Raw genomic sequence first — 17547 nt, forward strand, 5'->3', positions numbered from 1 at the left:
CCATCTCCCGTTGGAAGACCAAGACCCCATTAGTGACGCCGAAGGGAACCCAAAGGAAGTGGTAAAGGCGGCCGTCCGCTTCAAACGCGGTGTACTGGCGGTCTGCCTTGCGAATGGGGAGCTTGTGGTAGGCAGATTTTAGCTCCACAATCGAGAAGACCCGGTACTGTGCAATCTGATTGACCATATCAGATATGCGTGAGAGGGGGTAAGCGTCGAACTGCGTGTACCGATTGATGATCTGACTGTAGTCGACGACCGTCCTGTTTTTCTCCCCAGTTTTTACAGCTAACACTTGAGCTCTCCAGGGGCTGTTGCTGGCCTTGATAATACCTTCCCGTAGCAGCCGCTAGACCTCTGACCTGATGAAGGTCCTGTCCTGGGCGCTGTACCATCTGCTCCTGGTGGCGATGGGTTTGCAATCTGGGGTGAGGTTCGCAAACAGAGAAGCGGGTCGACCTTAAGGGTCGTGAGGCCGCAGACAGTAAGGGGTGGTAAGGGTCTTCCAAATTTTAGGGTTAGGCTCTGGAGGTTGCACTGGAAGTCCAGGCCGAGTAGCAAGGCAGCGCAGAGATTGGGGAGGACGTAGAGCCGGAAGCTGCTGAACTCTACGCCCTGGATGGTGAGGGTGGCGGTGCAATACCCCTGGATTGCAACGGACTGGGATCCAGAGGCCAGGGAGATTTTCTGGTTAATGGGGTGTACCGTGAGGGAGCAGCGCCTCACCATATCGGGGTGGATGGAGCTCTCAGTGCTCCCGGAGTCCAGAAGACATGATGTCTCTTGCCCATCGGCCTTCACTGTCGTCGACGCGGTCGCGAGGTTGTGCGGTCGTGACTGGTCGATCGTGATGGAGGCGAGACGCGGCTGGTCCGCAGCGGTTGCAGGCGATGAACAGACAGATGAGGTGCCTGATGAGCAGGGGTCCTGAGGCGGGGAAGATGGCGGCGCCCACGGGGCACACGTGATGGGCGGCATTAAAGATGGTGGTGCCCACGGGCCGCACGTCCTGAGGGAGGCAAGATGGCGGAGCCAATGGGCCGCACGTGTTGTGAGGCGAGCAAGATGGTGGCGCCCCGGGCCGCACGTGGTCTGAGGCGAGGAAGATGGCGGGCCCACGGGTCACACGTGGGGGTTGCAGGGACAATAGTGGCGATCGAGCGGGCCTGGCACACAGCAGCGAAATGTCCTTTCTTTCGGCAGGCCTTGTAGAGCGCGCTCACACCGGGCAGCGCTGCCGGGGGTGTTTTGTCTGTCCGCATAAGTAGCACTTGGGTCCCCCAGGGTTGGTTGGCTGCTGCGCGGAGCAGGCCTGGGGTTGGCTTGGGGCGTCCACTGGTGGGGTCCACGATGGGGTGTTTGCTGGCGGGGTCCACGATTCGCAGGATGGATGGGCCGTGCGGTCAGGGGCATACGCCTGTGCATTGCGGGAGGCGACCATAAGTGACATCACTAGCTTCTTGGTCACCGCAACGTCAAGGGTAGCCCCTTCTAAGAGGCGCTGGTGGATGTAAGCTGACCCTATGCCAGTAACGAACGTGTCTCTAATTAGACGTTCAGAATGTTCAACGGCCGAAACGGCCTGGCAATTGCAGTCCCTCGCCAGGGTGTGCAGGGCATGCCAGAAATCTTCCACAGATTCACCGGGGAGTTGATGCCGCGTGGGCAGGAGGTGCCTGGCGTAGATTTTGTTGGTCTGTTGAGCGTAGTTCTCCTTCAATCGCACCATGGCCTCAGCGTAGGTAGGCGCGTCCCGGATGAGGGGAATAATATCGGAGCTCAGCCGCGTGTAAATGATCTGGAGCTTCTGTGCCTCTGAGGGTGGCTCTGTCGCAGATCCGAAGTATGCTTTGAAGCAAGCTAGCCAATGTGCGAAGGCCAACTCGGCGTTGTCTGCTTAAGGGTGCAGCTACAGGCGATCAGACTTGACACGGAGATCCATTGTTGTAAAATCTCTGCGTAATAAATTAATGCACTATCAATTACGACGAGACGAGATTAGAGTATAATCGAGGCTTTATTACGCAGAGATGCGGAGCCTCCCGCAGCTGCTGCTGAAATGGCTGCAGCTCGGAGCCCACACATTTATACTCCGCCTACTGGGCGGAGCCAGCAGGCAGGTATCTACCCCCGTACCTGTAGTAAAGGGGCCTTACCGTATATGCGATATATACAATAAAACAGTGGTGACTACCACAATTAGAAAGTAATTCTCCAAAAAAGAGTTTGAACAAACGACTTGCGAATTGCAGTGGAAAGAAGATCAGCGACAGTGAAAAATCAGCTGCTGATTGCCTAAGAGCCTGTTTTGCACTGCTGCCAGAGACCACTTTCATCTCAATGCTCGTAGAAAATCCTGATCCAGGGAATTACTGAACCCTCGCATTTCATTTGTGGTTCTGTCAAAGGTGGGACTGGGAGCTCGGTGACACCGACCCTAATGTGCAGGACAGACTGATCAAGGACATTATCAGGGCGGCAGTGTCAAATGGAACAGGATCACTTTGAAAAGTTATTTTTGGGATAGGAGCAACACTCACAAGATAGTATTCATTTCCCACCCAGAGTTGACCTGAAGGCTTTAAGAGTCAGCTGTGCAGAGTGCGACTGCTGTCACGTATAGGTCAGACTAGGGACCTCTGAGTCATAGAAGGCAGGTGCGTCTTGTATCTTTCCCATTTCCTGATGTTGCAAAATTAGAAATAGAAGTTGTAGTCATTGTAATTCCTGATTGCACATTTCTGGCGACTCAGACATATTGTGCACTTTCATCATATGGCCATTCAGTATTTTATATCAGTAAAGAAGAACACATTTGAAACAGATTGACCAATCTGTGTGCAGATTGTGGGCATGATCAGCAGAGAATGGGCATCAAAGACAGCGCAGAAGAGGTCTACCTGGAAAGGACCACTTTTAACTCAATCAACCATTTCTACTGGTTATGCTGGTGTTTGATGCAGGCAGTTGCTTGTATTTCATTGTCCACCTTTTGCACCTCAACTGGCAGAGCAGCCTGCCAACTGTCTGCAAATGACTTAAATTGTGAATTCAGATAGGACCGAGTACACAAGGTATTGGTGAGACTGAAGTTTCCCATATAGCAGTAAACTGGATTCATTGGTTTTCAGGCCTGAGTACCTCTTTGGCTACTTGGAAGGACCAACAGCATAAAAAGTCATGGAAGTAATAAAATCCAATAGCCCGAAGCAATGGCTTCTAGGTCTGACACTGTCAACCTCTGTCATGGCATCCTTGGAGAATTAGAAGGATGTGTTTATCAGGGGTGGGTGAAGTCAGACCTTACTCTTGCAATGACCCACACCCTTCTTTGAACCAATCCCATATTTTGCAATAGGATGTTTGATTATAATAAAATGATAGGAATTTATTTGAAACCACCCTTGTCCATTTCACGTGGCACTCTTAAACTAAAACTTTCAATCTATCAGTTTGATATGAACACAAAACCAGACCTCAGAGGGGAAGGTTAGTGTCTAGCCCAGTTCACCACTTGTTTCATGTTATTTCTTCATTATCTGGCATTTGAAAAAATATATAAGTGGACTTGCATTGCTTCAGGACTCCTGAATATTTCCAGAGGATAATAGACAGCAAACTGGTGAAGCATTTATTAGAAACAGACTCAGAACAACTAGACAGTCCATAGGGAAAATCTGTTCATGATTTGGACTTTGGGTTTGAAAGACTCTGAAAGTATTATCACATTAACTGCAATCCATAGTCCAACAATGTGCCAAGTGTAGGTAGCATTAAAGAGCAATTTATCCTCAACTTCATGATAAAACATTTTGCAAGCATGCATTTCTTAGTTAGAACATATTGTCATGACATAAATCACATGAATAGTTATCATAATTACTTGTGACAAACATAACTCAAGGCTCCTCACTCTTCACTAGCCTCACCCTACCCACCATACAACGCACCCAAGGATAAAACTCTGCTGAATGCCAGAAACGTTCTTGTCTTTCCAACTTCCCTATTCCTTTCTAGAAGTCAGAAAGATGATACCATGGTGCAGAAAGAACCTTGCAATTGTAAAGTACCATTTATGATCATCGGACATCTCATAGCACTTTACAGGGTAAACGCAAAGCCATGGAAGTAATAAATTATTTTGTTTGAAATCACTAGCTTTCGAAGCAGAGCTTCTTCATCAGGCCTCACCTGATGAAGCAACTACCCTCCAAAGGCAAGTGTTTTCAAACAAACCTTTTGGACTTTAACCTGGTGTTGCAAGACTTCTCACTATGCCCACTCCAGTCCAACGCCAGCATCGCCACATCATAAAATTATGTAGCACCTTTAATGATGACAGGATATCCCAAAGAACTTTACAGCCAAGGAAATATTTTTGAAGTGTAGTCACTGTTGTAATATAGGAAACACAGTAATTGATTTATGCACAGCAAGTTCCCACAGCCAGCAATATGTTAATGAATCTATCATCTGTTTTAATGATACTGACTGAGGGATAAATATTGGCCAGGATATCAAGGGCAACTTCTATGCTTGTCTTTAAAATAGGGCGAAGGGAACTTGTACACCCACCTGAGATTGCAGTATGGGCCACGATTTAACATCTCAGCTGGGAGATACACAGTCCCATGGAAATTAGCCTCGTTGTGGCACCTCACCCAAGTAACCAATCTTCATGTGTGATGTTAACCAGAAAGGACCAGTAGACTAATTTGGTATTGATTTTGGCCTCATGTAAGTTTCATCTGTGCCTTTGCAAAACCTGATTGTAATCAGGAGTGGAAATACTGACTAACGTTTCTCCTCCCGAATTAAGTCATGCGACATTCAATTGTAATGACCTTACTTATTGCTGGCCTGACGGAGATCAGCTAAGTTAGCACACACCCACCAGAATTTGAATGTGGTCCATATGACTCAGTGCTGACTTAAGCAACTGAGCAATTGGAAGAGCAAATACGATCTAATTTGGCAATGGGGAGACTATTCACTTACTCCTACTGCCAGTAAGAAGTTTAGCTCAGTGGGCTAGACAGCTGGTTTGTGATGTAAAACTAAGGCCAGCAGCGTGGGTTCAATTGCTGTACCAGCTTACCTGAACAGGAGCCGGAATGTGGCGACTAGGGGCTTTTCACAGTAACTTCATACTTGTGACAATAAAATATTATTATTACAACACCAGGTTAAAGTCCAACAGGTTTGTTTAAAATCACTAGCTTTTGGAGCACAGCTCCTCCATCAGGTCTGTGCTCCAAAAGTTAATGATTCGAGACAAACCTGTTGGATTTCAACCTGGTGTTGTAAGACTTCTTACTGTGCCCACCCCATTCCAACGCCGGCATCTCCACATCACTTACTGACAGGAAATTAGATGGATATTTATAGGACATATTGGAAGCTTTGTATAGATTATAGTTAAAATATACGGCAATTTCGGCAACTCTGAGTCTGTTTTGAAAGTTTTTGAAGTATATATTAGCAATACTGTAATCTGCATTCAACTGTTGTGCCCAGGGTCTTTATTCAATAAGCAGTGTGCAAGTTTTGTGATTAAGTATTCAACATTTATTTATTTGCAAGCACAATATATTGCTGGAAATCACATAATCCTGAGTTACAATGTCATGTCTCTGTGACCACAATTACCTCAGCTCCTCTCCTGCCTTTCTCTACCCCCACCACCTTCCACACACCCCCACTGGCTCCCCGCCACTCCATTCCACCCTGTGTTGAATAACAAAGGCAGTGTGTAAAGTAATACTCCATGCCTCAGCTGTGCTCATTACCACCCCTTTCTGTCCTAAAGGCAGATATATTTGTACTTACTGAGGTACCACAGTGGCACAAATGCCAATCCCCAAATCCTCATGCCCTTGCTCCTTTGTCATGTATGTATGTAAGCAATAGATTCAACCATTCTACCTGGTAGTCCTTTATAATTGAGCCCAATCCTGTTCTCACCCAGTTTCCAACTGGTGCCTTTGGATAATGACCAGCCCTTTTCTCCCCAAAACTTGAGCACAAAGTTCAAATACGGACCAATCAATACACAGATGCAGGCTGTCTGGTCCATCCAGTCTGTGTTGATGTTAAACGTTCATATGTATCATTGTTCTAACCCCCTACCTGGTCCGTTCGCAGATCCCTTTATCCCCTATTTTATTCAACCAACAGTTTAAGATATTAGTTAATGTTGACATGGTCTTGGCTGCAGTCCAGAACTCTGATAATTCATTCCACACCCTTCACAATCCCACTTTCTCCCTCTCTGTGTACAAAATCACTTACATTTATGTTATCATGCAGAATCTGGAATTATTCTGTTCACATTGCTTCATAATTTTAAACAGTGCAATCAAATCTCATCCAAATCTATCATCATGCTTTGGGGACATGGGAGACGTCCGTTCCCTCGTGCTTTCCCCAAGGCACCGCCTTGACCAATCAGAGTCAACATGGAATTTGTAACTCTTGTCGTTGCCCTGATGAGTGCAAGAGGAAAAGCTTCGACAGCAAGTCTCTTTTTTCCATAACACACGAACGCAGGGCAGTACTTTGCAATATCCTGGCCAATATTTCTCTCTCAACCCACATCACCCTCTTTCTCTCTCTCTCGTTTAGATGGGGTCCACGCAATTTTATTTTATCACCCTAATCACCATTCATACCAACTACCATGATGTAATTTAGTGGGTGGGGTGCTAGTCTCTCCATTTATCTGGGCTGGGAGAATGACAGCAATACACATTTGCTTGCTTATGCTTTTATTGTATTGGCATCACAGACTAACATCCATATTCCATTTATCAATTAAGTATGTAAGTGACATAGTCACCATAGTTCCAGATGACCCTTTGAGGGGGAGATCTGACTGGTGACGATTAACCTGAGATTAACAATACCTCAGGTGAGGGGGAAGCTGGAGAAGTCGAGGTCTTGTTGAATAACTTCAGCTGGTTCGGGAATTGAACCCTCGCTGTTGGCCTTGCTCTGCATTGTGAACTAACTGTCCAGCCAACTGAGCAATAATGATGTGATGATGACCAGATAATCCCTTTGAGGGTTAAATATTGGCTTGGACACCGGGGATAATTCCCCTGCCCTTCATTGAAACAGTTCCCTGGGAGGCACTCGTGGTATTGTCACTGGGGCTCGTAATCCAGAGACCCAGCCTAATGCTCTGGGGACTTGGGTTCAAATCCCACCACGACTGATGGCGAAATTTGAATTCAATAAAAACCTGCAATTAAAGTATCATTGTGACCACAAAATCATTGTTGATTGTTCTAAAAACCCATCTGGTTCGAAAATTAACTTTAGGGAAGGAAATCTGCTATCCTTACCTGTCTGGCCTACATTTGGATGAGTTGGATGATCAGCCATCATCATAATGAATGGCGGGGCAGGCTTGAAAGGCCAAATGGCCTCCACATGCTCTTATTTCTATGTCACTCCAAAGTCACAGCAATGTAGCTGCCTCTTAGATGGCATGGCAAGCCACTCAGTTCAAGGGCAATTAGGGATGGGCAATAAATGCTGGCCCAGTCAGAAATGCACACATCTCATGAATGAATAAGGAAAATATTGTACATGCAGCTGAGCAGACAGATGTGACTTTTTATAATAATCTTAATTAGTGTCCAAAGTAGGCTTACATTAACACTGCAATGAAGTTACTGTGAAAATCCCCTAGTCGCCACACTCCGGCACTTGTTCGGATATACTGAGGGAGAATTCAGAATGTCTAATTCACCTAACAGCACGTCTTTCGGGACTTACGGGAGGAAACCGGAGCACCCGGAGGAAACCCACGCAGAGCGGAGAGAACGTGCAGACTCCGCACCAACAATGACCCAAGCCAGGAATCGAACCCGGGCTGTGAAGCCATAGTGCTAAGCACTGTGCTTCCGTGCTGCCAATCTAGATGTACGGTACATCTAGGATGTTAGATGCAGCATCAATGAAGACGGACAGCACGTAAATATTCAGACGATGTGTGATTTGGAGGAGAATATGGAGCTGATGAACTGAGATTAAGTCCAGAGGCTCAAACTTTCCATGTGGTGCTTGGAGGAGAACCTCTCCTCCTCCTGACCCTGCAACTGATAAGTTTAAATGACATTTTGGCACCTTCATTTCCATGTCACATTTTACTCAGCAAATTTGTTTTACAACTTTTCATTAATTTTTGGGTTCTGGCTCAAGGCTCGTAGTATGACATACATTCGCCTAGTTTAGATGATATCCTTGCACAATTCTTGTAGTCATTGACATTAGCTGTAACCAAAGTGTTCAACATGAAACTTCTGTTAGAATTCTGTTGGAAGCAACAGTGCTAACCACTGTGCTGACATCTCATCCACAGGAAAGATGTCGAGTAGTTCGGTGCACCCTCGGCATGGCACTGCAGTGTTAACCTTTGGTGGGACGTCAAACCAGGAACCGTATGGTTCCCAGGGAACAGCTGAAGCACAAGTTAATCCTCAGAGGTTATGGGTTCTGAGTTCTTCTCAACCCATACAATTAAAATGGGATCATCATGTTACAACCGCAGTGCTCCTTGTGGGAGCTCGGTGCAGGACCCTGTGACAGCCAACACTTCAGACGTATTTTGTGAGCTGCAAGACACTGAGGAATTCCCGAGATGATGCAAAGTCTTCTTCTTCCAATGCCCTGACTGAGATCAGCAACGACTCCTGATTGAGGGCAGCATGGTAGCACAAGTGGCTAGCACTGTAGCTTCACAGCGTCAGGGTCGCAGGTTCGATTCCCCGCTGGGTCACTGTCTGTTCGGAGTCTGCGCGTTCCCCCCATGTCCGCGTGGGTTTCCTCCGGGTGCTCCGGTTTCCTCCCACAGTCCAAAGATGTGCAGGTTAGGTGGATTGGCCACGCTAAATTGCCCTTAGTGTCCAAAAAGGTTACTGGGGTTACGGAGATAGGGTGGAAGTGAGGCCTTAAGTGGGTCGGTGCAGACGTGATGGGCCGAATGGCCTCCTTCTGCACTGTCTGTTCTATGCTTGTTCTATTATACCTATACCTTTGTGGATGAGGGGGAGGAGAAGGGGGTTGGGGGGGGGGGGGGGTGAGCAGTTTCATGCTTCAGGAGATGACCCGCCCCGATACTGAAAGCGAAAGTGCAACACCCACAAAGGGTTAAAGGGGGACTTTGCACCAATCACCGGGAAGGGGAAGGGGAGGGGGAGGAGTTGGAAACAGGAAAGGAATTTAAAATTTCCACATCAATCCTGGCTCCAAACATTGCATGGGAGTGAATGAAATCCAGGTTTAAGATCTGATGGCTGCGGTGCTCAGCACGATCCGCGTATAGACTGGCAAAAGGTAACGAGGGAGAGAGATGTCAGCAGTTAATTCAGCTCTGGATAAAAGAATATTTACGTTTGGAGAGCTGCCGAGTGATTCCCACTTCACTATCGTGTATAATATTGTTAATACTCCCCTTATTGTCCGGCACAGAGATGAATGAACACATCCAAACCCTGCAAAGAACCTTATTTGAACAAGGTTTCACTGCAAATATTTCGTTTTAAAATCGTTTAAATCGGTTAACAACACATTGGAGTTTGCAAGCCACGACCTGTTAGAAATCGGGAAGGTTTGTTCGGCCAATTTGATACGTTCCTACTAACTATCTGACGAAGCCGTTGGACTTGTTCAATAAGATAAAGTCACATTTTCGTTGCAAACTTGCTATGTGTCCAGCAGCAGGCGGCTGTTTTAAGCTCGGTTTGCGCTCCTGCCCTTTGCTGCAATATAAACGGGAAGTTAGTGGTTTTCCCATAACCAGCCCCAGTGTGTAAGTGGACATGTCGAGGCTTGTCGAGGAAAGCTCACTGCTGCTCTCTCCTCCCTCTGAAGGGGGCTCCAGCGCTGCTGGAGACAATGCTGAGTTCATGTCCCCGAAAGCTCTCGACTCCGATTATACAATACATAGGTGGAGGAGATTCGACCTCCGAACACTTGACAAGCTGGAGAATCGCATATAGATTTCCTATAGATTATCACTGGTTTGCAGAATTATTAGCCCACTCATGCTTGTCCAACCTGGTATGGAAAGTGAGGGGTGGTGTTCTCTGCATGAATCCATTTTTCATAGTGTTTCGTGGACTTATACATCACTTTAATGTAGTAATAATAATCTTTATTGACACAAGTAGGTTTACATTAACACTGCAATGACGTTACTGTGAAAAGCCCCTAGTCGCCATATTCCGGCGCCTGTTCGGGTGCACGGAGGGAGAATTCAGAATGTCTGAATCGAACGCCCCAAGATTCAGGGCATTGTAATCAGACAGCATTTTATAGCTGAGTCATTAGGTAAATATTCGGAGATGCGGCCAGGAGATTTTCAGCAGCATCCTGAGAGGAAGGGAACACAGAAGGGTTTATGGAGGAAAGCCCTGTTGGATCGATTAAAATCAGGGATATAAAAGCGGCCAGAATTGGTGGAGTACTTTTTCTTTCAATCCATTCGTAGGACATGGGCAGTGATTAGCATTGCTGCCTTTCAGCGCCAGGGACCCAGGTTCAATTCCCGCCTCGGGTGACTGTGCAGAGTCTGCACATTCTCTCCGTGTCTGCGTGGGTTTCCTCCGGGTTCTCCGGTTTCCTACCACAGTCCAAAAGATGTGCAGGTTAGGTGGATTGTCCATGTTGAATTGCCTTAGTGGAGGTAAGGTGAAGTTGCGGGGATGGGGTGGGGGAGTGGGCCTAGGTAGAGTGCTATTTTGGAGGGTCAGTGCAGATTCGATGGGGCGAATAGCCTCCTTCTGCACTGTAGGGATTCAGTGATTCGATGAGCATCGCTGGCTGGGCCAGTATTTATTGCCCATCCCTAGTTGTCCTTGAGAAGGTGGTGGTGAGTTGCCTTCTGGAACTGCTGCAATCCATGTCATGTAGGTACATGCACCAAGCTGGTAGGGAAGGATTTCCAGGATTTTGACCCAGTGACAGTGAAAGAATAGCAATATATTTCCAAGTCAGGATGGTGAGTGAGTTGGAGGGGAACTTCAAGGTGGTAGTGATCACAGGTGTCTGCTGCCCATGTCCTTCCAGATGTAATGGTCGAACATTTGCAAGGTGCTGCCGAATGAACCTTGGTTTATTCCTGCGCTGCATCTTGTAGATGGTACACAATGCTGCTACTGGTGGTGGAGGGTGAATGTTTGTTGAAGGGCTGGATGTGCCGCCCTTCTTGAATGTTGTTGGAGCTGCATTAATCCATGCAAGTGGGGAATATTCCATCACATTCCTCACGGGTGATTTGCGGGTGGCGGACGGGCTTTGGGGAGTCAGAGGGTGAGTTATGCACCGCAGGATTCCTAGCCTTTGACCTTCTCTCGTAGCCACACGGGATGTTGCAGGGAATGACCCAGTCTTGCCCTATTTCTATCTCTTTCCAGGCCCAGGTCATTCACCTCTCTACCTAAAGGCTGGAACTGGGATGTGTGTTCTGTTCATTTGGAATGCTGCCAACAGGCAGAGGTGACAGTGAACCCCAACTATCTGGTGCATTGTGATGGCCCTTATGCAACTTGCCCCATTTATTCCACTTGACTGGGCGAGATGGCAAATTTAGACTTCATTTTTGCACTGGCCATTTGTAACCTCACTGTACTTGCTGAGAGATTTGAGGCATGAGATCAGAGCAAATGTGCAGTTCCGATCTCAGCCCTACCCATGGATGTGTGCCATGCCCCTGTTTTAGACTGACCTAAAGCCAATCGACTCTCCACCCTGCTATTGCTGATGTCTTGTCCCAGCTTGAACGCGAGCAGGTAAATGTTATCTATATCTTTGATGCAAGATTTTGGTCTCGCAATGTCTTGCATTCAAAATTACTCCATGACCTCAACCTTCCTATCTCTGCAATCTCCACATTTGCACAATCCTCCTGGATACCTGTCCTTACTTATTCTGGGTTCTTGAGCGTCACTAATTTTAATTGCTTCATCATTGGCCATCATGCCTCCACTTGCCCCAGTCCTAAGTTCTGGAATACTCTCCTTAAACCTCTCTGGCATCTCTATCCCCCTTTAAGATCGACCTTAAAACCAATCTCTTTTTGACCAACGTTTTGGTCATTGATCTAATATCTCCTGCCTTGGTTCAGTGTCACATTTTGTTTTGTAACTCTCCTGTGAAGCGCCTTGGGATGTTTTATTACATTGAAGGTGCCAACATCAATATAAGTTGTCATTGTTCTGATTTTAACTCTTTCAGTGCAAATAGGGTGGATGGTTAACTTCCATCAAGTCAAGACTGATTTTAACGCCTAGACCCCACCCACATGGGCCCAATTAATCTTCTGTCCAGTTCCCATGGGAAGTGCTTGCGGGTTGGCAGTTGGGAATAAAAATTCCATCTGGAGGGACTACCACCTGGAACCAAAAGGAATGGTGTCTGACACTTGTAAGAGGGTAGAAGGCAGGAATTGAGAGGGCATTGCAGTCAGTGGAGGGACCAAGCATCGAGAAAGGGACAGCTCAAGATTAAAAGAGAAAGACTTTCATTTTCATAGCGCCTTTCATGACCACTGGATGTCCCAATACACTTTGCAGTAAATGAAGCTGTTTTGATGTGTTGTTTACTGGTGGAACATAGAACCATGGAACCCCAACAGTGCAGAAGGAGGCCAGTTGGCCCATCGAGTCTGCACTGATCCTCCGAGAGAGCACTCTCACTCAGCCCACCCCTCCACCCTATCCCCATAACCCTACCTAACCTGCACATCTTTGGACTGTGGGAAGAAGCTGGAGCACCCGGAGGAAACCCATGCAGCAACGGGCAGAAAGTACAATCGTCGTACAAACATAGACAGTCACCGAAGACCAGAATTGAACCCGGGTCCCTGGCGCTGTGAGGCAGCAATGCTAAGCACTGTGCCACCATGCCACCCGTGTTAATTTACAACAGCCAGTTCTCACAAACAGCAATATAATAATGACCAGATAATCTTTTTTAATGATGCTAATTTAGGGAATGGCCAGAGGGTGCCAGAGATAACCTCCCTGTTCATCTGCAGAGTAGGGCTTGATCTGCGATCTTGGGTCGGAGAGGTGAGAAGAGTCGGGTGTTGGGGGGGGGGGGGGGGGCTGTGTGGGGTGGGGGTGGGTGTGGGGGTGTGTGGGGGTGGGTGATGGGGGGGTGGGGGTTAGGGGGTTGGGGGGGGTCTGGAAATTCTGACCATTGTCTCAGATGGTGACCTTTCATCAGAATTGGATTGAGCAGTAAAAACGGCTTTATTTTCTGGGCCTCTCTTGCCTCCAGCCTGCTTACCAACTGGTTCCGGTGCTCGGTGTGACTCTTAGTAAAAACGTGTGGCATTGTGGCCTGATTTAAATCTGCTCACAGAGTCCCCTTCCCCGCCTATGGCAGACTCTAAAGCAGCCTGTTGAGAGTATGCCATTCAAACGGCAAAAAGCAGGAACGTAACTAAATCGCGCCAGTGAATTGCTCTTGTTCTAACCTTTGACCTCACTCCGTTCCTGTCAGGTGAGTCGGGTTAAAATTGAGCTGAAAGGTGGCTGCATCACAGAGAGGCAACAACTAAGTTAATTGGAGCCCAACGATGCCTGTTCTGAAATGATAGTCTGACCGCATCCATGATGTGGACAAAGCCCAAGAAAAACATGATGCAAAAAGGAAATACTACACCTTGTTGTAAAAGTTGGGTAATAAAACAAATCATTTGATGCAAGTTCAAATAATCTTCCAGCAAGATGTGCAAAGTTTCAGTTCCATCTTAGACTTTATTTTGGCTTCATTTTTAAACGTAATCAGGGTGACACCAGCGATGTGAAACTAGTTCTCAGACTTGAAACATTCGGCCCATTTTCACGAGAGCAGCACAGGGTTTTTATTCAACGACTGTGAACGACTGTGTTTCCTCGGGGAGTCAAGTGGTGAGAGCTGATAAATTTGACTTGTCCCCAAGTGAGGGGAGGGCTGAGGAGGAATTTCTTTGCAGCAGCAGGTTGTTGGGGGACAGACTCCTGTGACACCAGGCATGGCTGCGGCAGGGGCTGATCCACCTTAAGGGAAAATCGGGTAAATATTTGAAGCAAAGGAAGATTGGGAATTGAGCAGGATGTGGGTTTAGTTCAGGATTGCTCTAGGAATGCGTTGGCATGGATTCGATGAATCGATTGACTTCCTGTGCCATAGAATCCTGGGTACCCGAAAGCTTGTAGTCTTTGCTACGCCACCCTTGGGATCGTGCGCAGTCAATTCCAGTCCCACTTGACCCGGAGTCAGAACACAAGTGAATTAATCAAAATACTCAAGTCTTGGCTGCCCAATAATTACAGTCACCAGGCTTGTAGGTTCACACAATTAGTATTTATTTATAACAAGAACTGTAATGAAATATGCAGCAAATAAAATGGGTAATTAGCACACACAAGACAAACAGAGTGGGGAAGGTCGGGGTAAAAGACATAAGTAAAAGGAGAAAAGAGCCTTTGTTTCAGATTTTTTTTTAGCATCTTACTCCTTTTCAAACTTTGCTTTTAGTTTGAGGCTTTACTGTAGATTTATTCAGGTATCTGTAGTTTCAGACATGCAGCACTCACTGCCTTTCTGGAGAGAGAGAGAGCGAGTCCTGGGCCACGATTCTCTGAGCCTTCGCGCCGAAATGGTACTCGGCGCGGGGCAGAGAATGGGGCCTCAGACTCGCGATCGGGTCCGACGCCGGCACGTGATTCTCCGGAGAATCGGCGGCAGTTGCGTGCGCGCGGTTGACGTGGCGCGGCCCGGGGCCATTGAAAGAGGACCCAGCGGCGATTCTCCGCAGTTGACTGGCCAAATTCCCACCTATGGTTCCACCCAATGAGAGCTTGACGTCGCGGCTGTGGTTGCCGTGGCCGTCCTGGTACGGGTCGATGGGATCAGTCTCCCGGGGGGGGGGGGGGGGGGCTCCACGACGGGCGGGCCCCGGAATCAGGGGCCACTGATCGATGGGCGCACGCGATCTGGGGGGGGGGGCTACCTTCTTCCGCATCGGCCCGCTTTGTGGCTCGTCCATGTTGCGCGCCGCCGTGCGCATGCGCGGACCCGCGGCCAGCAGTGCAGGGCTGCTTACGGCAGCTGGAGCAGCACGGAGCACTCCGGCACCGGGCTGGCCCCCTGTGGGTCACGGAATCTCTGGGCCAAGAGGCCCGTTGACGCCGGCGTGAAATACTCTGGTGTTTACGCCAGTGTCAACACTTTGCCGTGTTTTTGGAGAATCTCGGCCCTGGTCTCTGTTTGCAGCCTGTAACGTTTTTCCTGGAGATTCATTCTTTTAGATTTTCTGCAATTCCAGAAATACAACACTCACAGCCTTTCTGGAGGAAACACTGAAGAGAGAGAGAGAGAGAGACCTTAACCCTGTGCTTCCAGGGATCAAACTGAACTCCTTGGGTCTCTGAAAATCATTCTAGTCAGACAGGATCCAATCACCACCTGTCACCAGGCAGAGTACGGCCTTTTGGCCAATTCATTGGCTACCAGCCAATCAATCAAATCGAATCCCACCCAATCAATCTCTCTCTGGTGCCGCACGTCTGAAGCTCCTGTTCAAAACAGCAGAGAGTGGCAGAGTTCCCTCCTGTAACTCCTAAATTCCTCATTCTCAATGCTGACTGACTTAAAGATACTTGTCCATTGACCACCCATGGATCAAAAATGATAATGGTAAAATAAAATAAATTGGAAATAAGGGAATAAACAGGATGGACTCTCACATCTTCAAACTGTGCAAGATAGGAAACTCGGGTTAAGCAAATTATTTTTGAGGAAAACATGTTTTTAAAAACAACCGCAAAAAGGAGCAATCAATGATAAATTGACAACTAAATAGACAGAAGTGTGCGATAATTTTGGCTGAGGAGTTATCAGTGTTTTAGCTAGCCGACTAATATTGGAAATCGTTGCTCTCTGTGCTGAGTTTAATGGAGTTGGTAGATATGTTTTTTTCCTATGGTCTGGTCAGAACATTTACTTGAGCTCACTCCCTTGTTTTTACAACGTAAGTTTTCATCGTTAAATCCTACAGAGGTGAACTTCACTATAGGCTACCCCATCGTTTTGTTAAAAACAAAACACAACAATGGATTTTACTGAACAAGTGTTCTATTGATCATTCACAATTGCAGTGACCACCTGTTCTTAATACCACTCCTCTCACCTCAAGGAGCAAAATATTTCTCTTTGTTATATAAAAAAAACCAAATCTCAGAATATTGAACTTTATGTTCTGTGGTGGTCCTTTGGCCTATGGATTCTAGGTGTGGCACTTGGTTAGAAGACAGACTGCAGTCATATTCTGGTATCTGCTTAAGACGTGTTTATTATTACTACATCTAAACAGCCATGTTCTCTGTAACCTGTTTATATGTCGTACATAATAATTAAGATGGGGAGGCAATGACGCAGTGATATTGTCACTGGACGACTAATCCAGTGGTCCAGAGTAACGCTCTGGGGACCCCGGTTACCTGGTCCTGGGTTTGAAACCCAGCAAATTTAAATTGTAAAAGATCTGGAATTAAGAGTCTTAATGATGACCATGAACTTATTGTCCTAAAAACCCATCTGGTCACTAATGTCCTTCAGGAAAGGAAATCTGCCAGCCTTACTCGGTCTGACCTATATTTTCTGCTGCCAAGTTTTCTTTCATTCTGTGGCTCCTTCGATAACACCAATGTATTCTTTACATCAATGTCTCCACTGCTGCTACCATATTCTACAATGACCCTTATAGAACATACAGTGCAGAAGGAGGCCATTCGGCCCATCGAGTCTGCACCGACCCACTTAAACCCTCACTTCCACCCTATCCCCGTAACCCAATAACCCCTTCAAGCCTTTTTGGTCACTAAGGGCAATTTATCATGGCCAATCCACATAACCTGCACGTCTTTAAACTGTGGGAGGAAACCGGAGCACTCGGAGGAAACCCACGCAGACACGGGGAGAACATGCAGACTCCACACAGACAGTGACCCAGCAGGGAATCGAACCTGGGACCCTGGTGCGGTGAAGCCACAATGCTATCCACTTGTGCTGCCATGCTGCCGCTTATGTCTAATAAACTTGAGGTGAGATGCTAAGTTAGACAGACTGCGGTCAAAAACTGGTATCTGCTTAACACTTGTTTATTAATACTCCATTCAGACAGGTTACAGAGGAGGCATGTTGCTTCCAAGCATGGTGTTCGAACAGATCTCTCTATTACTCTTTTGAAACTGTAATTGACTGATATCAATGATATATCATCCACACCATACATTAACATAACCCATCTGTTAACCCTGTATACTTTACTGCATATTTTCTCTTATTCTTAAAAAAAACACCAATCAGCAAAAGATTGGTCAAGTTAAAGGTCACAGGTTATACAGGACTGGTAACGAAGGTCCCCTTCTTCAGCAGTTTATCTTGCTGGTTTCCGCTAAGCAACCTGGCCTGGTGGAGTCAGGAGGGTGCTGAGCTCTTACTTGATGCATCGTGCAGGTGAGATAAGAAGCTCGGAGAGGGGCTTAA

At 47.0% G+C, this 17547-nt stretch overlaps 1 protein-coding gene across 2 annotated transcripts in view; it reads left to right on the plus strand.

Annotated features, from left to right (window-relative positions):
* Positions 1–9253: 9253 nt before the first annotated feature.
* LOC119951185 (tumor necrosis factor receptor superfamily member 19-like) overlaps positions 9254–17547 on the plus strand; it is a 50954-nt gene continuing 42660 nt past the window's right edge. For both annotated transcript variants that reach the window (XM_038774207.1, XM_038774208.1), the window contains exon 1: positions 9254–9342. The gene's annotated coding sequence lies outside the window, so the exon portion shown is untranslated. The remainder of the gene's footprint in view (positions 9343–17547) is intronic.

This window comes from Scyliorhinus canicula, chromosome 17 (assembly GCF_902713615.1).
Source record: "Scyliorhinus canicula chromosome 17, sScyCan1.1, whole genome shotgun sequence".
Classification (NCBI taxonomy): domain Eukaryota; kingdom Metazoa; phylum Chordata; class Chondrichthyes; order Carcharhiniformes; family Scyliorhinidae; genus Scyliorhinus; species Scyliorhinus canicula.